At 40.4% G+C, this 21,543-nt stretch overlaps 1 long non-coding RNA gene across 2 annotated transcripts; it reads right to left on the bottom strand.

The window, feature by feature from the left end:
- Nucleotides 1-1,681: 1,681 nt before the first annotated feature.
- LOC102076213 (uncharacterized) lies at nt 1,682-13,675 on the bottom strand. 2 transcript variants are annotated; one of them, XR_266490.3, is made up of 5 exons: nt 13,594-13,675; nt 6,191-6,288; nt 3,859-4,006; nt 3,378-3,519; nt 1,682-2,470 (listed from the first exon to the last, which is right to left on the bottom strand). It is a non-coding gene; the product is annotated as an uncharacterized LOC102076213 (long non-coding RNA). The 2 variants fall into 2 exon arrangements; XR_001224810.2 differs by having other exon boundaries at nt 3,888-4,006.
- Nucleotides 13,676-21,543: the final 7,868 nt, after the last annotated feature.

The raw sequence follows: 21,543 nt of genomic DNA, 5'->3' as shown, positions 1-21,543 counted from the left end.
AACATTAATGCAGAAGTGACCTGTTTTTGCATGCCCTCACTTTATCAAATTGCTACTCATCGCATGTCTGGGAAAGGATGAAATTAATGGTAAATGGACCGCTACTTATATAGCACTTTTCTACTCTAACAGAGCACTCAAAGCACTTTTAAATGGCACTGAAGTAAAACAGACACAGTCTTTAGGTTCCTTTACTGCTTTGGCTTCATTGAAATTCTGCAGTGACAAGAAATAATCAGTAAGTAGTCCCTGAATCTGTAAAGGCAAAACTCTCATGTGTTGTGCATGTTAAACAAAGTAAATAGAAACCATAAAACAGACAAAGGCTACATTTAACACCAGCACTGAGAAACAAACAGAACCTACATGACATCAAAATGCATGGGAGGAACCCGCAACGCAATGAGATGCATAAAAATGACAAGGACAATGCATTCAAATATGGTTCCAGTGCAACGGGTGATTTATATGTTTATTGTTAGAGGTTGTGCTTCATATTCATTCTCATTGGTCTGTTATGCATGAACTGCTGCTCGCCTCGTCTTGAGCTTTCAATCAGGCCCGACTGCTCCGGTATGTGGTTTGTCATAATGTTTGCACATAGTATCAAAGAGAAAAGAAAAAAAAGAGTGAGAGCCAGAGAATCCCAGATAGAAACAAAACAAAACAAAACAAAAAAAAAAAAACAGAGACATGTGAAACACGAACATGACGTTAGAGGAACAAAGAGGGTTTGAACCAAACGCAAGTACGCCAAAGCGGTGCATTAAAACAGCACAAAAGGAAAAGACGGAAGTAATAATGCAGCTCGTGGCCTCATAACACAGTAGAGAACAGGCAACTTAGCGAATCACAAAACGAGTATGCACGATAAAACCTTAAGGAACTCATTTAATCTCCTCTGTAATTGTGCTGCAGTTAATTGCATGAGCAAAGCAAAAGAAAGGAAAGAAAACAAAGGAAAGCAAAGGAAATCACAAAATGTAAATAAAGCTTGGAGCGCTGGCGGAAATTGATCAAATTGCTGTGTAGATTCCAGGAACAATCATTATTTTCCATTTAGAAAGAGGAAACTAATGGTCAACTGCTCATTTACTAATGGACCTTACCAACACACAAACAGAAAGGAGGGTGGAGGAACAGATTTTCATTTGTTTCAATGCATTTCTACTGGCCAGCCAACACTGTTTGAAGACACACACCTCCTACTAGATACCTCAGGGTGTTGAATGAGCAGGTTTAATTTCTGATAAAAGGTAACCTTTCTAAAAAAAAAAAAATGTCCATAGGTAAAGAAGGTAGCATGCACAAAGCTACCTGAACTCTCTTTCCAGTGATAACAGAATTGTATTACAGGGAGAACATTTTTCTAACAACAGATGATCTCTCTTTCTACATCCCTCTCTCGCCCATGTCGTGTCGAAACAGCCAATTGTCTAATCAAAGCTGTTTTCCGTGTGACTGAATATGAAATGTGATTATCACTGCTGAGAAAATGTTGTGTTTGTGAATGCATGCCCACGCACTCACCCAGCATGTCCATGTGCTAGCGTTCATGTTTGCTGTTGTCATCAGATGCTGCCCTCATTGGGAATGACGATCAGGGAGGGCTCAACAGCCAACTGGAGGTTTCTTTTTGTGTGTGTGTGTGGTGGGGGGGGGGGGGGGGGGGGGGGGGGGGGGTAAGATCAGGGTTATGGCTGAGAGCACCATCACTGTGCTTACCTTCTATCTTTGTCCTTCATTAATTCAGAGGTTGCTTTAAAAATCCAATGAGTTTGAATGTCTGCAGTAATAGTAGGTGAAGTAAAAACACTGCATGTATCCCACAGTTGATTTGACATGCCAGCGCTATCAAAGGTGACTTAACAACATCTACACCTGAACATACGTAATGTGGAAATACCCTGTGGTTGATCATGTGACCCACGACATGAAGGGATTTGCAGATTACACAGTTGCTAATGATAGCTGCTGTGACTGTACAAAGCTTTCCAAAAGCAACACTTGGCTTTTGTTTTTGTTTTGTTTTTTTAAATCACGACAGCCAACATTAGCAAGTCCACAAAGTACTTCTATTTTTTGAATGACAGATCTTCTCTTTTGGTTACAGCCTAAAGGCTTCCACATCACTTTAGTTTGCCCCAAACCAGAACATCATACTAAGCTACTAACCACAGAAAGACCCATATAAGTTGCCTAAAGCCAGTAAAAAACCCCAACTGCCTCTGAGTGTTAAACTAGCTAACTAACACAGCCATCAGGAAAAATCGCTTCCATGAAACGGTGTACATGGTCTGCAAAAATGCTTTGGTAGATGTTACATGTCGAAGTAAAATCCACATGGATGGTGGATCCAGTGTTTCCCAGCAGAACATTGCCCAAAGCATTACACTTCTTCCCATAGTGCATCCTGGTGCCAGGTGTTCCCCAGGTAAGTGACATATATTCACCCGACCATCCACGTGCTCTAAAAGAAAACATGTTTCATTAGACAGGGCCATGTTCTTCCATTGCTCTGTGGTCCAGTTCTGATGCTTGCATACTCATTGTTGGTGCTTTTACAGCTATGCAGCCCCATACAGCACAAACAGTGAAGCACTGTTTATTCTGACACCTTTCTATCAGAACCAGCATTAACTTTTTTGGGCAATCTGAGCTACAGCAGCTGGTCTGTTGGATCATACCAGACAGGCCAGTCCAACAGATGGGCTCGCCATGTGCATCAGTGAGCCTTAGCCAACCATGACTCTGTCGCTGGTTCACCACTGTTCCTTCCTTGGACCACTTTTGATAGATACTGCAGAGCAGGAACATCCCACAAGAGCTTCGGTTTGCAAGTTTACAATTTGTTCAAATCCTTACACTCGCCTATTTTTCCTGCTTCTAACACAGCAACTTTGACCACAAAATGTTCACTTGCTCTTGAATATTTCCTAATATATCCCACCCACAAACAGGTGCCATGATAAAGAGATAACAAGTGTTATTCACACCACCTATCAGTGATCATCATGTTGTGCCTGATCCCCCTGCCCATTCCCACTCTATTTCATTCAATTTTCAAGTGAACCACAGGAAGACCAGCTGTGTTTTAGGGTAACTATGGGGGTTTTGACAAATGACATTAAAGAGATGAATGAATTACCAGTTTGGTGGTTTCATGCAGTGCACACTATGGTTTCCTCTACAGTGAATAACTACTTAATTTAAATAAAGGCTAAGCCTCACTCTATAGCAGACATACAGGCATTCCCCACTTCAGTGTTTAATTTCAGCGCAGCAGTTTGGTGGTGGCGGCTGCGGTCTGTGTTTTTCTTGGCCAACAGGTGGTCTTCTGGTATGGTGAGGCTTGCTAAGGACAAATGAACACTTACAGACTGGCATCTCCAGATGGAAGTGACGTCTAACAGTCCTTGCTTGATTTGCATTTTCTCACTTCATCCATCTTCTCTTTCTCTGACTGAGTCTGTTAATTAATGCATTTTTCTTGTTTATGTTTTTCTTCTCAGCGACCATCTATATTTAAATAAATAATAATAAATAATATATAAATAATACATTTGCACAAGTCTATAGTACCTCCTATATGTCAGAAAAGAATTATTAATTATTATTTGACACCCAAAATTACTAAGTTATTTAAATACAAGTATTCATACTGCCATTTTTTATAAGTACTTTTCCAATTCAGTGTTCAGGGAGGGTGGGGCCTATGCCAGCTGACACTGGACCAAAGGTGAGGTACAGTCTGTATGAGTTTCCTGTCTATTCAATTTTATTTATATAGCAACAAATTACAACAACAGTTTTCTTAGGGTTTATATTGTAAGGTAGAGACCCTACAATAATACGCACTTGGTGACAGCGGGAAGGAAAAACCTCACTTTTAAGGGGAGGAAATCTCAGAAAGAGTCAGGGAGGAACATCCATCTGCTGTGACCAGTTGGTGGTGAGGGAGGGAGACGGGATAAAAGACAGAAGAAAGCCAGTATCCATCACAGGGCTAAGATAGAGAAAAGCAGACAACCACACACATTCACACTTACAGCCATGTTTGTCTGTGGAGCAGCCTGAGAAAACCAACAAAGGAACAAGTCGGTTCAGGCAACTGCAAGCCAGAACCGTCATGTCGAGCCCTGTCACCTATCACCGAATGCTCTTAAATGATTTCTTCAGAGCTTCCTTATACTTACATGTTCTGGTAGGCTAGTATAGAATGACCCCTAAAAGAACGTGAGTGTTTTTCAGAAATACCACATAAGGTTTTTGCATCTTTAAGTTGAATGAGTCAGCATGAGGCTTGACATAATCCACATGTCGATGTAAAGGCTGGTGGTGATGCATTTCACACACAAGACAGCAGTCATGGAAGTCATGTGTACACCAAATTCATCAAAATCTTGTATTTAATATATAAAAATAATCTGTGGGTAGAAACAATTTTGATCAAGGACAGCTTGGACTCTCTGTGGACTGTTTCTTATTTCATTCTGGTTTGGGGTTTTTTTTTGCTTCCCATCGCTCACTTTTTGTGTCACTTGTTTTCCATCCAATTAGTCCTTATACATTCTGGCATCTCTCACTCTTTGATTTGCCAGATTGTTCAGTCAAGTAGTTTTCCTTTTGCCTGTTCTTGGTCGATGCCTTTTCTATGTCAGCTTTATTTTTGTTTTTGGATTTTTTTTCAGGATTGTGTATTCTGGCTGCTCCTTCTCTGTATCGACTGCTCTGCTAACTTGACATCCACTTTATGACCCTGCGCTGCAATTAAAGTATTTCTTTTCTGGACTTTTCCTATGATCCCTGCATGTGAGCCAATCCCCTAAACTCTGGTTGTCACAGTAAGTGTGAACCAAGCAGTGAAGCTTTGTGATATGAAAAAACACAGAGTTGAAAGATGCTGGGGGGGATAAATCTCTTTGGACTCCTCAATATGAATGAGGTCTTTTATAACACAGTATTTTTTTGTACTACTGTTAAAATAAAAAAAAAAAAATATTGATTAGTGCATGTTTATGGTTATTTTTATTCCCATGGTGTTTCGTCCTCAAGATTTCATCATCTTTTCTCTTCCCTCTCTGCTTCTCCCCACCAAAAAGAGAGAAAAAAAAAGTGTTTTCATTCCCCTCCAGTGATGCTACTGCACTCCCTACTCTAGGGACTGCCTACTAAACTTCGACTCACGATCGATCCCAGATAAACACATTATATTCTATCTCTAGCACAAAATGCGATTCCTAGCCCTTTATAATGACACAGTGCACAGGGACAAAACAAAACTGCCACAGATAACAAAGTGCGCTTGGTGTATATCCAGCAGGTTTACCATTTAGGTCATGATTGTTAACACAGTCTGTGTTTTTCCTTGCCAGGCCAGAGCAAACTGAAATAATGATGCGGACATCGAAGGCAGTCCTAATTTTCTGTTTTTTTCCCCCAGATCTGAGGTGATGTAATGTAGAAGGTGCTTCATGTTAATTACCAAGCATGTGGCTTTAAAGGTTAGCCAAGAAAAGGAAGACCTCCATCCTCAAAGCCAGCTGGAAGTTGGACTCGGATCAAACACTTACTGCCTGCAGACGGTGAAAACATGGCCTGAGCTATTAAGTAATTCCCAAACAAACAGGCAATACGTGGTTGCAGTACCTGTGCGTATTGTGCATGCATGTTTGTGCAATCTTTCAGTTGAACCATTGACAGCACAGTGATTATTGCAGAATTATCTTTGAGCTATAAATTTCAGTTTCATCAGAGTAGAAAGAGCTGCTTGTGTGCAGAGTATCCCAGCGCCATGCCTATGTGTTTGCAGATGAGTGGGCATGTTGTTTTGGTTGGTTTGTGAGCTTGAGGGCTCCAGCCCTTTTTCCACAGTCTGCATCCAGATAGCGTTTGATCTTAATCCAAGGCTGAGAGCTTTCCTGTTGGCCATGAGGATGGAGGTCTCTGCATCCCCAGACCTGTAATTCATTGGGCATACGCACAGATTTTACACAGATAACACAGCTGGTGATTCAGAGCTTTTAAAAGTCAGCCGTAGATTGCTGAAATAGTAATTCAATGCATTCTTGAGTAAATTAGTGTTATTAATAGCACAGTACATTTCCTTCTATGCCTTTGTAGTTGACAGTACGACTCATGTGGCAATATGTAATCTGTAGATTGCTATGAGCAGAGCTTAATGACTGACCTGGATCCACGATTGGAGCTCCCATCAGGCATCATTTCAGTGGCTTAAACCCCATCCCAGCTGCTGCCTCACAGCCTCTGGGCATGGCCATACTCACACTATGAACATAAAGTATATGACTGGATGGGGTTTGGATGATAACAGCCAAGTTAGTGACAGACAATAAATCATGCAGCAGATTTATCTAAAAAATGTTTTTTTTAATTGAATTCACAGTGTTCAGAAACCCATAACAATCAATATGTTTTGCCCTTGCAGGAGGAGCTAAAACACAGAGTGAAAAAGGAGTTATGGCGTGAATTTGTGGCACAGGGTTGACAAGTTAGAAACACACAAAGAAGGTGAAATTTGAAATAGGCCAAGACTGAAAGCAAGTGACTTGTGTGACTCTCACCTGCTGGTGAGTATTTCCAATCTTTTTATAGCATGTACTCAATGGTGTAATTTCCAGGGGGGTTATGACCCCCCCCAATAATCAGACCCAGCCAATATAATCCCCTCCCCAATAAAATTATGAATTATCTTGCATAAATAGGCTGTTGATTTTCTTTACTCATTTCAGTTATTACCAGCAAAATAGTTGCATGTTTAATCATCTGGGAATTTACCCAGATTTACTTATTTATTTAGACAGAGATCTTGACCCCCCCCCCCCGTTCAGCACAAAGTTACACCCATGCATGTACTGTACAACACTTGAAACAATGACATACTAATGATGGTATTATAATAAAGTGAAACCAACATCATGTAGATATATATCTTAATCAGACTGTTAATGATTGACTGCACTTTGTTTTTGCAAAGAAAAGAAATAATGTTGTAACCTCTTAAATACCTGCCCATCATGTACTATATATTTTTGTTTTGCCCTGCGCAGTAGTGAGATGTTGCAATTATATTCACTAAAGTTAATGGCTAAGCAAAGTTATGGGAAAATGTGATTTGCTTATCCAATTAAGACTTACGATGCAGTTCAATTCAGTTCTATTCAATACAGTATTCTTTATCTCCCCTCCCTTGCCACAAGGGGGCAGCACTGCAGGGAGCTCTGTACATTTCAATTGCATGTTTGACAAAACATGTTTGACTTTTCACCCCCCCCCCCCGAGCCTGATTCTGCTGGATGGAGTTTTTCCTTTCCACTCTCACCAAGTGCTTGTACATAGGGGGTTGGTTGACTATTGAGGTTTTCTCTGAGGTTTTCTCATTACAATATAAAGTGCCGTAAGGTGAGTGCCATTGTGAATTAGGGCTATGTGAATACATTTGAATTGAACTGGCTTACATCAAACACCAGCCTTCATGAGACAACGCCAAAGGGGATTTGGGTTTCTGGCTTAACCAATCAGTAAGCTTTTCCTTACCAAGCAAACGTGTTAACCACTACACCATCATCTTCACCAGGTAACAGGTCTTTTTCTGCATAAAGAATGATTTTATAAAGGATCTTTGTGTGCAGTGATGTGGCATGTAGAAAACCACCAGCGACAAAGCAGCTACAGAGTGATACTGACTGGAATGACTAAGTGAATGGAAATCTCACACACACACACACACACACACACACACACACTACCAAACACATATCTGCAGTATCTCACACACACGCGCACACCTTCAGACACCAAGCTACTTTTTGCACAATATTTAATAGTTTTGCACAATACTCAGTATTTTGCACATTTATATTGCACTGTATTGTGTCTGAATTGTCCTGTTCTATCTAGTGTTGCACTGTCTTGTCTTGTTTTTTTTGCAATTTTTGCACATTGAACTTTATGTAGTCCTGTGTTCATCTGTTATATGTAGCACCAGGGTCTTGGAGGAACATTGTCTCGTTTCACTGTACCATCTCTGTACTGTACCATTGTACATGGCTGAAATGACATTAAAAGCCACTTGAATTGACTTGACTATATAGATAACTCTTTGTCTCTGGTTCCATTCTACAGGGATTTTATAGTAGTCAGACATCAGAGCAGGTTTAATGTAAGGACCAAAGTGGAGGAAGAACGATGGTGTTACCTCTCAATTTCCAGCTGCTCTTATTTGTTGCATAGGATAGCAAGGCCAGCTGTGAGAGGAAGGAAGTAATTTAGGCACCTGCAGTGGATTGAGGACCTCCCTCTTCTCTCCCTCTTGTGGCATTGCTTTCTCTCTCTCCCCCTTTCTATTTATCTGATTTTCCCCGCAGTGGTTATTCTCATCCCCAGCTCATCCAACAATCCCCTGTCTCATGAACTAAAATGATATGCGCCCTGTTACATAGTAGAGCATAAGCAAATACAGACTCGGTCCCAAACGTGGACATAAAATGCTACAGTGTAGGCCAGGAAGATTTCCTGCTCTCGTCTGTGGGGAGAATAGGAATAAGAAATGTTTGAGATAAGATCCCTCGCTCTTTCGCTGACTTTAATATCTAGCCCCAAACTTTGCTTTCTGCTTCACTCCGTGTCAGACGAAGGGAAGAGAAGTGTGAGTAGCTGTGAAAGGCTTAAGTGACTGACACAGTGAAAGTGCTGCAGAGTGCTAACGCTTTGGAGGTGATATTGAGAATGTGGGAGTATGAAAGTGAGATTAAATGGAACAGGAGTATTGGAAAAGAAAATGGACAGAGGAAGGAAGAGCAAAAAAAAAAAAAAATGCCCATTTATGTCTTCCTTTATATTTGCCTTCTCTGTGCTCTCATATGTGCTTGAGCACGTACAGTGTGCATATGTGCCCATGAGTCTGCATGTTTTTACGTGTTAATATGCCTGTATGCACAGGCATCTGCACAGACGATTAATGATAAATGCGATCTGTATTTGCAGAGCAACTTCTTAGGAATCTACCCCACAAGATAAATATGGCGTTCTCTTCCACTGTGCACAAATCAATGCAGGAAAGGAACATTAAAATATGGATTAAGGCTTTAAAAAGAATATAAAGACAGATTAGGCTTTAAGGTTCATACCCAAAAGAAGGTAAAACAGATTATACTGGTTGCAATGGAACATAAGAGTTTTATTGCATTTCATAAGCATGTGCTACATTTTAGTCCCTTTTTATGCATGCATAATTCATTTCCCATCCACAAGTTAGAGAAAATAAATGATTAGGTCCATGCGTCATCTCTGCCAGACAGCACCCATCTGTGCTTCGATGGGTAACGTTACATTAGTGAGGGTATGTGACAGTGTGGGCTGGCGTGTCTGTATTTGTGCATGAGGGAGAAAGAAAGAGCAAACGAAAAAGGAAAGCAAGACAGAACACACTGCCAGGGAGCATGCAAAGCTTGAGTGTATTTTTTACTGGCTTTCCCTTAACAGGAGAGATAGTCTGGATGCTGTTGGGTGTAAGTCGTGTCATTAAAAGTTTCGCAGGCACACTGGATAGCTGTCAGAGCCCATGCCAATTAGTGCCACTTTAGGTGTCAGTCTGGTAGGCAGGAGAGACGAAAGGCGAGGAGGCTGAGAGGAGCACTAGGAGAACCCTGCTGACTGAGCGTTCCTGCTCAGCTGAGCATCCTACAAAGCATCGGCTCGACTTGATACAAACAGAATTCGAAGCCTTTGTTTCATCCACATGGCAATTTTCATTTTTATTCATATACTGTACATGTCAATGCTAAAATTAAATTAAAATATAAAAATCTCTCAAAGCTCTTCAGCTTTGAGCTGCTGCTCCTTTTGACTTTAGTATTCAGCTTGAACGAACTGAGGCAAAAGCAACAATGTCCAAGAGTCACAAAAGACAGACGATCCTTTCTTTGTTCTCAAATAAAGCTCGTGGTATATTTTAGCTTATCTTAATTTGTTCAAAGGGCACATGAGAGTCACAGACAGGATTATACCAGTAATACAAGCAAGGACGCTGCAGCCACACTGAGACCTCAGAGTTACAATGTGGTCTGGTGGCTACGCTGTAACATCTGAGTTGTCTTGTTTTTAAGATTAATGCAAAGTATCATGTTACAAGAGAGTAAGCAACAGTAGGCAAGAGTGAACAGAATAAAGAATAAATTAAAATTTTTTTAAAAAAGAGCAAATATGCGTTTTATTTCTGTTGAACCATTTTTTGTGAATGAAATATTTCAACAACTGCTCAGTGCTTGTACGCCAGTTCTGCAACAGATTATATTGTGATTACTTTAGCGACCCACTGACGTTTCATAACCAAAATCATTTCTATCTACAAATCTACTAAACCTAGACAAAACCCTCAAACTATTAAGATTAGAGCAAATGTTCAGTTTGGTAGTCATTTTAGAGAATTTAGGGTATAAGGTCTCTGACCACTTGCAGTCCGTTGCTGTCCTCATTGCAGTGGCATGCAAGTACTTTTACACAAAGGCAAGCAAAGCTCAGAAACACATCCCTGCATCTTGATTTTAAAAAGAAAAGTATATTAAAATATTCAAAGGAGTTTGCAAAGAAAAGCGTCTGGACTTCTTTAAGTTGCTTGAAGACGTTTCACCTCTCATCCGAGAAGCTTCTTCAGTTCTAAGGTCAAATGGCCGAGAGTCCCAGATTTAAACCCAGTGGGAGTATCCCCCCAAGGAGGGACAAAGGACCCCCTGGTGATCCTCTAATCACATGCGCCAAGGTGTGAAAGCGCTTTCACACCTTTCACGCTAATGGGACTCTCGGCCATTTGACCTTAGAACTGAAGAAGCTTCTCGGATGAGAGGTGAAACGTCTTCAAGCAACTTAAAGAAGTCCAGACGCTTTTCTTTGCAAACTCCTTTGACTACGATGACCTGGATGACTGAGAACCTTCACAGACATATATTAAAATATATTAATAATAATAAAAAAATAAAAAAAAATCAGCTGAATTAAAAGGCTTGAGGAGTGCACAGGTTAGCTGTCATTATCTACAAGTGGGATTAAAAAATATGAATGAAAAATTAATGTGGCGTGTTGGCAAAACACCTTGTTAAACATATTACAGTCAGTCAAACAAGTGATTTTTACTTGTAAAAGTGCTGTTGAGCCTGCACCTGGCCAACTTGCTTATTTTATTAGACCAAACATGTTCAGAGCTGCTGTCTCCTCTCCATCATTGTCACAGCTTTTCTTTCTAGTGTTCTAATGGAGTTACTTTTAGCTTTTTCACACTCCATCTTCTCTACCTCACACATGTTGGCCGAGGTGGTTAGCAAGAGGAAATTCATCTGTTACCATGATAAATCACTGCAGCTCATTTACTTGCTAGCTGTGTTTCCAAACAAAAAGGTGGGTCGTTACTGATCTCAGAGCAGTGACAGCAGAGCCAGCAGCAAGTTGTCTTGCATGCCGGTCTCCCATCAGTTTACGATGAAAGACCAGAGGTTTATTCACTATGTAGATGCGGAAGCAGCCAGAGAAAAGCTGCTGGCCTCTCAGCTTGCCCAGCTCAAGTCACTGTTAACAGGGAATGGACACGCCCATAAAATAGAGACAGCTGCATTTTTCTTATGAGCATAAAAGTGCAAAAATGAAAGGAGAGCGGTCGCTTTGCTTGGGGCATTTTAATTTACGTGTATTTTTAAGATTTGACAAAGCAAGCACTGATTGCCTTGCTTGTCCTGATGAAATGCCACAGAGTGACTTTTGTGCAAAATTCAATGCAATTACTGGGCAACCACTAATTTTTCCCTCCTTGCAAGGAGTTTGCTGCCCTATTTTTATTCTAGTGCAAAAATAGTATTCGGATAAGTTATAAATAGTCCACAATTAGATATCAACCAACTAATTTATTAGTTGAATAATTTTGTAATCACAGGGCATCATATTCATATTAACTCATAAGTATAGACAGAGTACAACAAAAATATTCTCACTGATCCTGTCGGTTGCTATATTTTGTTCATTTTTGTGCAATTCAATTCAAAATGTCAAAAACTAACATATCAAGCTTCAATAACAAGCTTGAAGAAAGAAAAACAATGTTTGGGGCATTAGTCAGAGTAAATAGACGGATTTTTTCCCCCTCAAACAAAATAAAAATGGCTCAACAGCTGTGATGAGATTAGTACAACTGTAAAACGCCACTGTTTGTGATGGCTTTCTTGCCATTTTATTTATATTTAAATAAGTAAGACAGTGTTTTTGTGTAATGTTATGTTTGTGCAATGTTTTTATAGCATAGCTGCCAATATAGTATCCTGTAGCATTGAAAACTTTATTAGTAAGTTAGAAATTCTACTATTAGAAATCTATTTTTTCCATTTCATTAACCATATTTTTCCATGACGGAGTACTTAATAATAGAGAGCATTAAAGCTGTGGTTTTAAGCCTAGATGGTGTGTGTTTGTATTATTTGACCCACCAGAAAACTTTTTTTGACTGCTTAGAGAAAACAGTTTTGCTTGCAGCTTCATGGAGATGTTTGGGAAAAGCAAAATTACTGAGACTCACAAAGAACTTGCAGCAACAGATGCTTGAGCAGTATCAATTACATACAGGTTTCTCCCAGAGTATTGATGTAAAAATTGTTTCTGCCTGATGAAAGGTTACAAAATCAAGACAGCACTGGAATCAATTCAGCAGTGTCTTTGTTCTAATTATGCTGAGCCTTCTGCTGGTGTCACACAGATTTGTCCACAGGCTGTGTTAGTTAATTTGTACTCTACAGTATGTCATATGATAAGAGACGGACTGAAACTGTGAGTGGTCCCATTAATTAAACTGCCTTCCAGCTGTCCACTGCTCTCAGAAAAGTTTCAAGTATAGCAATTTAACTCAGAGGGTGCCCCTCTTTCGCTTTTGTAGTTTTGCATTTCCCCATAAATCATCTCATCATTGTGATATGATTTTCTCTTTCATTTAGCACTAATATTTTTTTTCTTTAGACGTAGCCATTTGTCAAATCTATAATGTTTTAAAGATGCAGTGTTGTTTTTACTAACATTTTACATCTCTTATTACTCAGTTCTTTTTTATTACTCGTCGTAACATTCATTCATCAACGAAGGCAGCAGAGAAGAACAGACATCCATCTCCCCGGCCACCTCCTCCATCTCATCCACGTAAACACTGAGGCATTCCCAGGCTAGCTGAGAGACAAATCACTCCATCACATCCTAGGGATTCCTCAGGTTCTCCTCCCAGTACGACATGCCCAGAGTACCTCCAACTGAGGAAATGCCCATGTGGTAACCTAGTCAAATACCCAAACCATGTCAGCTGCCTCTGTCTCTACTCTGAGTGCTACCCAAATAACTGACTTCTTATCACATATGTATTTGCCATGACAGTGGAAAACACCAGGTGATAATATATACAAAGTGCCAGGGCTTCAGGGTCCACAGGCAAATCCAAGTCCTCTCCTCAGCAGCTTCTCTCGTTCACACACTCGTTCAGTTTTTAAAGGGACGGGTCCAGGGGAGATCTATACACACAGAAAGTCAGTAACAAATCACACGGTAACTCACAGATTGAGATTTGCAGACTGCAGGTTGACTGACACTGATGGCTCAACGATCCAGCGAAGAATAACGCAGGTCCGCCATCTTAAGAAGCACTCCTGATTACTGGAATCAAAGGCAGGTGCGATAATGAACACAGGTGTGTGGGCAAGGGGCGGGAGCCCGCAATGAGCACCGCCCCGGCAGAGGAGAGAGAGAGAGTGAAAACAAAAACATGTTTCCTAGAATGAAGTCAGCTGGCGAGGCACACGGACCATGACACAGGGACCGTGACACTCCAAGTCCACAAAACATGGTCGCTAGCAGGTAGCACAGAAGCCAAATAACAGAACACCATTTGGGTTCAGATCATCCAGAATTTTTCTCCCAATCACACACCTCTCATCAATACTTACTGTCATTGCCTACATAAGCACATAGGTCCCCCAATAGGACAATGGAGTAGCCAGATAGGTCACCCTCCACCATCATACCCAAGTACTCCAAGAAGGCTAGGTCATCGGAACTGTTGTTCGGTGAATAAGTGCAAATGATAGTCAGGGTCACATTCCCTTACCCAAAGGCACAAGGAAGTAACCCTCTCGTCCACCAGGAAAAATCCTAATCTACAGCCAGTGAGCTGGGGGTATACAAGAATACCAACTCCTCAGCACCACCAGTTGCCAAGAGAAACTCCAGACTAGAACAGAGTCCAGCCCCTCTATAGGAGACTGGTTCCAGAGCTCAAGACAGGCACTGAAGTGAGTGTGACTATATGTTAGGGTGACCAACCGTCCTCTTTTCCCCGGACATGTCCACTTTTCACGTTCTGTCCGGGGGGATTTTCAAGATTGATAAAAATTTTCCTATATTCCAACAGAGGACCCATGTGTGAGACGTCATCCGCGAACTCCAGTTTTGTGAGCGCTTGTTCTGCGCTCACAGACGGGACTGACAGCGTGCAGCAACGCGTCTAATGATGTTTAAAAGATCCCAAAGCGCAAGTGCATCTTTTCAGACGAACTGCAAAAGAAATTTCCCTCGTACCAACCATAGCTGGACTGGCCATCGGGCATACCGGGCATTTGCCCGGTGGGCCGACGGTGATTTTTTGTTTTTACGGGCCGATGGTTTTGTTGTTGTTGTTCTTGTTGTTGTTGTTTTTGTAACGGTATAAACAATGAAAGGTGGTGGATTGGCCAGATGCTGGCCGATGTGTAAAAATAACTCAGTTACTTGGTGGTGTCTATGGCGGAGCTTCCACAGAGGTCAGCAGGTGGATGAGGGAAAGGGGAGGCAGGAGGAGGAGAGACCCGAGGCAGCCGCCGGTCCGAGTGTCAGGTGAACTGAACTTCAGGTAAGAAGTTATAACCTGCAGTCTATCGGGGTCAGATATAAACCAAGTTTAGGTGTAGTTTATTTTCGTTGTGCTGACATTTTACAGTCACATTTTACAATAACTCGTACTGCGTGCTAGCTAGCATGACGGAGTTTCTATACAGCTGGGCGGGTGCTATGATGTTACTGATAGTGATATGATATCGGTTTGGATATGAGAGGGAAACATGAAGATGAAACCAGGAGATGTCCTTACTGAATCATCAGAGCTGAACAGGTGATGGAGAAACAGGTTTACCTTTAAGGTGGCATGAATGAGTTGAAGGGAAGTTATGAACTGTTTCTGAGAGACAAATAACACCAGGATCCTTTTCTACGTAGCTGACAGCTGGTAACTGTGCAGGGGCGGGTCTAGCAAAGTTTTGCCTGGGGGCAGGTAGGGCATTAACAGGGAAAGGGGGGCTCAAAGAAATACTTTTCTTTCTTATTCTCATTTAAAATGTCTAGCTTTTAATAAATAATTTCCTGAATCTTACAACCAAAGTTTTCATCTGATGTAAAATGTATAGAAATCATACATATACCAACAAGACAGTGCACATCACTGTCACAACAGCGTTTGTTTTCATTCAAAGGCTTTATGGCTTTTCCTATAATACCTGGTGGGCCGGTCTCTAGTCAAAATGCCCTGGTCAATCTTTTGTGCCAGTCCAGCCCTCATACCGACCCAGTACTGGTAATTTTTCTTATGCAGACGAGGCATTATTTCTGTACCATTATTTAATTCCAGAGGTTTTTAAGTTATTTTTTTTTGCTCTAGTTGACTTGTAAAAGCCTATATGACATATTTTATTTCATAATTCATTAACCGCACAGAGAAGGCATCGTTTAAATATGTTAAATATGTTTCTTTAAGCAAGTTCTTCATGACTGAGCTAAGTGTCCTCTTCTTTGGAAATCAAAATATGGTCACCCTACTATACGCACTAGCTTAGGGCTCTTTCCCCGCTGGAACGGTGATGTTCCATATGCCAATAACCAACCTCAACATCTGGGTATTAGATCACCAGGTTCTCCACCCCTGACCGCCATCTGATACACATGACAGCCAATCCCTATAGCATCTCCTGCAGGTGGTGAGAACACAGGAGGGTGGGCATGTTGCCTCTTTGGGTTTGCTAATAACAACCCCTGGTATTACTGGGACTTACAAAACCCTCTACCACACAGTGCCGATTCACTTTGGTTGTAGTAACGTGTATATAGAAAATCTTTGTGTGTGTGTGTGTGTGTGTGTGTGTATGTGCATTTTTGCATTTCGTAAGAGAGACAGATAAGGAAGCAGGGTGAAAATATCATTTAAGCTTGTCTTGCTCTCAATGATCATGATCTCTGTGATCTGTATTTAAATGGAGCCAAATTTCTGATATATTTGTTCTCATTTTACTTATCTGTAAGCGTCACTTGTAAGATAAATAGGCCATTGTGTTAACCAGTCATAATTATTAAAGTGGAGTGCTCAAGTGGCGTCTTTCTTTGCTCTGCATTCTGTACAGTATATTTGAAATAAAACAACTGAGTAATCACCACCACCATCACCACCTTTATACTGTGTCATTTCCAGGGACTCTAGTGTGTTTGGACAATTCACTCTACGTAGTTACGTACAAAGCCAAAATATTCTAATATTTTCGTATCTCACAGTATTTTCAATGGCCTCAGCTTCTTCTGAATCCAGTTTGACAAATTATATGTTGTTTGTAGGCAAACCCTTGATTGTAAACCAGTTCAAAATACCTATAACACAACACTTTGTTAATAATAAGAATGTACTTGCAACCTCTGGTCACTAGGGAAAACAGTGTATTGGCGAATGGTTGCAAACACTGACAAAGTGAAATTAGTTACGAAGAGATTTTGGTGCTGCACAAAGAACCTCCTTGAAATGAGCTGAAATAAGCTTTCTGGCATGCCCTTACCTGGATTATTAAGAGAGTGCTCACAGTTAATTTGGTCACTAGTGGACTTCCTCAGTAGTTTGCATGAAAGATGCCGAATTGTTTGCAAACACTCACCAACTACTCTCTGAACAGTAGTGAAACTGTGAAAAGAGTGACACAAATAAAATAGAGTGTCTCTTTGCCTTCAAAGTAAAAGTTGTGCTTTTGAAAAATGTTGGTTGCAGCGGAGTGATAAAATTTTCACTTTGAAGGTAAACATTTTCTGTTTCTGATTTGACTATTTCAGCTTTACTACTCAGTGGTCGGCTTTCAAGAGTTTGCAGTGTATATGCAAACTACTGGTGTCTTACTAGCAACCGGAACAATTGCAAGGAGGCTTTCGGTGCAGTGTTGTGTACCTCTTTGTGACCAGTTTTACATCCAACATACATTTTTTGTTAGAGACTGGAAGTTTCCAGGGGGTCACTGATTATTCTCTAGGTCTGCTAGACTGATTTCAATCGATTTAACAATGACTGGCATCAACTTCCAGCAACAACTCACCATCTGGTTGAGGACTATATGTTTTTCCCTCAGGACCAGCACTTGCCAGATGTTTGACCAAGCAGATTCGCAACTGTGTGACTAGAGCCTTAGAGGTGTAAAAATGTTTCATTTTCATACAATTAAGAAATACATAAATAAGAAAAATGTGTTCTGAGTATGCTGTAAAAGATACAAAAAGGCAGCAAAAAAAGTAACTAGATATTAAATATGGCTGCCGAGGAACAGCTGCTGCACTACTCAATGATTTCCAGAGTAAATTCAGGAAACAAGCCACCAGTGAGATAGTTTAATTTAGAGCTCTGTTTTGAAGCTACTACAACTTTATTTATTATGAGTTGAAACGTTTTAAATATTTCAAAAGGTTAAATTAGCTAAACACAGCCATCTCCATATCTTCTGAATTGTACTCTCTGGACATGAGGAAGGAATAACGGTGCCCTGGTGGTGCACAGCATATTGCAGTATGTGAGTAGATGGCTTATTGATTTCAAATATTAAATGTCAGGACCTAAAACATCAATTCATTTGGAGCGTGTAGACAATGCACATCGGTACTAGAGCCATCTCTGCACCGAAATTCAGTATTTTGATGTATGTAAATAATAGCATTTCCATGAGCTACCATTATAATATTTTCATTTTTTTTAATGAAGAAATTACTTTAGCAATTTGAAAGAAATGTGCTGCCTTGCTTTTGTATTTGTACACCAGCATTATATTTGAGTGGAATATTGATTAATTTTGCATTTGTGTGTTGTTGCTTTGCCAGCTAAGAGTAAGACTAAACTCTGGTGTTACAACTTTAAATGTCCTCAAAGTGGCTCAAACAACCTGAAGCTGTATTTTCCATTTTTTAAAACTCAGCTGATGTCTTGCTGCAATAATAATAAAGCAGCCCACTCAATGGCACTGATGTGAACTCCTTTGAGACACACTGCAGACATTGTTGACGGCCATTGTGTGCTAGAACAACCTCATTTAAAATAAATGTTTGTTATCATGAATATTGCTCAACTCTTGGGGGTTCCTGATTAAATTTTTAAAAACCATTCTTCTGCCAAAATGCACTGCTCATTATCTGGCATTCCTCAAAAAAATGGCCAGTGTGTGAAAAAGAAATGATTACTGACAACATGCTTCACAGAGAAATTTGGCTTGCCGTCAAAATGATAGCAACGATTAGAAGGTAAGTAAAATAGATGAGATGCATGTACTTGAAATACGACTGTGCTTAAAAAAAAAAGTGTTTAGATGTGGAAGCACTATCCATAAATCTGTTAGAAAGTTCAGGCGTTAAACATGTAAGAATCACTCAAAGAGAATGATTGGGAAGTGTCTTTGAAGTTTGTTATTTTATTTAAATAAATGTTTATTATCCACTTTGTGATTTTCATTTAATTTCCTGGATGATGTGAGGCCAAACTTTTGCTTTGGATTATTAATCAGTATCACAGCTACAATTCAGGCTGTACTGGTAGGCAAAACACAACATAAGGGAGAAGAACAAGTTTGAACATTAGTCAGGAACTTGAGATTATAGCAATGTGAAAGCACTGACATATAAATTAATTGTATTACAGGATGACAGGATTTCAGAGTCATATTGAACACGGAGGACTATAATAAGACAAGTCATCATTCTGGTGCTGAAAGAAGTGTGGTTGTAGAACAACTACACCTAAAGCATCATGGCTTAAGAGCACATTTAATGTAGATTTTTGAATATAGTACATGTAAAGACACTTTACATTGAATGTCCACAATATTCGGTATGTCTGTTCCACTGCTCATTAATGCAAATATCAGATCAGCCAATCAATGCATTTAGACACGTAGACCATGGTTGAGATGACCTGTTGAATTTCAAACTGAGCATCAGAATGGGAATAAAAAATTTGATTTAAGTGATTTTGAACGTGGTTGCATGGTTGTTGGTGACAGACAAGCTGGAATGAGTGTTTCAGAAACTGCTGACCTGCTGGGATTTTCCCACACAAACATCTGGATGGTTTGGTTATGAATGGTCCAAAAAAGAGAAAATGTTAGGGGGTTAGGGTTGTTGATGTCAGAGGTGGGAAGAAAATAGCCAGACTCCTTCAAGCAGATAATAAGGCCACAGTAAGTCAAATAACCTCCCTTTAAAATCAAAGTATGCTGAAGAGCATGAAGAGAACATATGTGAGACTGCAGGAGACATGGGCTCACCAAAATTGGACAAGAGAACGTCTGAAACCTGTTGAATGATCTCATGAGTCTTGATTGTTTTATTGTTTCTTTTGGCTTGGGTAAGAATTTTGTGCACGCAACATGAAAGCATGACTGGTGGTGGTGGTGTGATGGTGCAGAGCAGTTTGATAGAGCCACTTTGGGATCTGGTGGAATGAGAGGTTTTGCATAATGGATGTGCAGCCAACAAATCTGCAGCAACTGTTTGATGCTGTCACGCCAATATATACCAACATCTCTGAATAGTGTTTTCAACATTTCGTGGCATCTAAAAAGGAGTCCGACCCTGTGCTACCAATGTGTACCTAATAAAGTGGTCAGTGAGTGTACAATATACTACAAGATTAAGACCCTAGTAAGAATTCCAAAGATTCCTTATGACCAAGTGCTTGGTGAAGGAGTTCTGAATGGAAAATCAAACATTTCTACTGTAGGTACACTCATGATTTTCGCTTGAAAAATATATTTGCTTTTGAATATATTACAGCAAAGGGGGATTAATGAGTGCCATTTATATGCACAGGTAAACAAAGTAATTCCCCTTTGTCGGCCAATATTAATGTGACACCTGTTAGCACAGCGTACAGGCAGAGAGATGGCATCTGGCTCTGCTTCTCTAGTTATATTTTTTCATTTTTATTTGTTATTGTTTGACATTTATTTCATAGCTGACATTGAAGCCCACACCCTTGAATCCACACCACAAATAACTATGCAGGTCACGTAAGCTCTCCTTGGTTTATGTGTTGCTTTCGCTGAAATTGTGCAGCTGCACCGGCCGGGGCAAAGACAAACCGTGAACTAACGTTCTTAGACGTGGCTTGTGCCATCTATTGTCAGAAAAAGAAAATGAGTGGATTTGAATCACTGTGACAGAATGAAATGCGCACCAGGAGCAGGGATTAAGCTGATCCCCACCAACAAGAAAAAATAATGATCACAGGCATGGAAATCAAATACAGAGCACGAATCTAGTTTTTTTTTCTTCCCTGAGGCAAAATACACACTCTCTCTCTCTCTCTCTCTCTGACACACACACACACACCACTGCCTTATTGGTTACTACTATTAAAGACCACAATGTAGGTGAAGCTACTGTAAGAGGAATGGCGCCCTCTCCGAAGAGGCCATTTTGCTGCTGCCTGCTGTTCATCTTTGCACTTTCGACTCATCCTTAATAACCTCTTAGACGCTATGTAACAGCTCCTCCCTTGGGAAACGTCACCAGTTCTACTCTTGTGTGTTTGTGGGAGGGAGAGCATGTATTCAGAGATGCATATAAACCACTAAAACAAAGCACTTATCTATCTATCCTCGGCAGTCGCTGTGCCAAGTCAATGTAATACTGTATTAATCCAAAAGACAAAAAAAATGCAATTGGTAGATGATAGTTATTGTAAGCCATCCCCGTTTTAGATACACATTGATCATAATGATACAGAAATACTACACTCCAGCTAATGCACACACTTCACCACCACTCCTGACTTCAAAAAGAGCAGCTTCACACCCTCTGCAGCCTCTCTATAATGGACCAGGCCCCCTTAAGTGATCTCTAATGGAAGCTCTTAGGGGAGGAGGCATTCATTCATATTCCATTCTGCAATACCACCACCACCGCAAATGGGTCAAAGAAAATGCCATTGCACACAGGCTTTTCGACTCTCCAGGGAATTGCTATGGTCAAAGAGGATGAGGCTTGCTGGTAATCCAGATTACTCCCCTTCCTAACATCCCCTCCTTTTGCCAATCTACATTAATCCAAAAGAAACACACTATGGCTTAAGAACACGCCAGGCCATATGCAGTGGTGTTGACAAATGCTGCTTACACATCATGCCTGGGCAGGCTGAGAAAATCTGAATAGTTTGACATTTGGAAGTATGTTTCAATTGTACCTCATGTT

This window comes from Oreochromis niloticus, linkage group LG7 (genome assembly GCF_001858045.2).
Source record: "Oreochromis niloticus isolate F11D_XX linkage group LG7, O_niloticus_UMD_NMBU, whole genome shotgun sequence".
Taxonomy (NCBI): domain Eukaryota; kingdom Metazoa; phylum Chordata; class Actinopteri; order Cichliformes; family Cichlidae; genus Oreochromis; species Oreochromis niloticus.
This window is presented reverse-complemented; position numbering and strand designations above follow the sequence as displayed.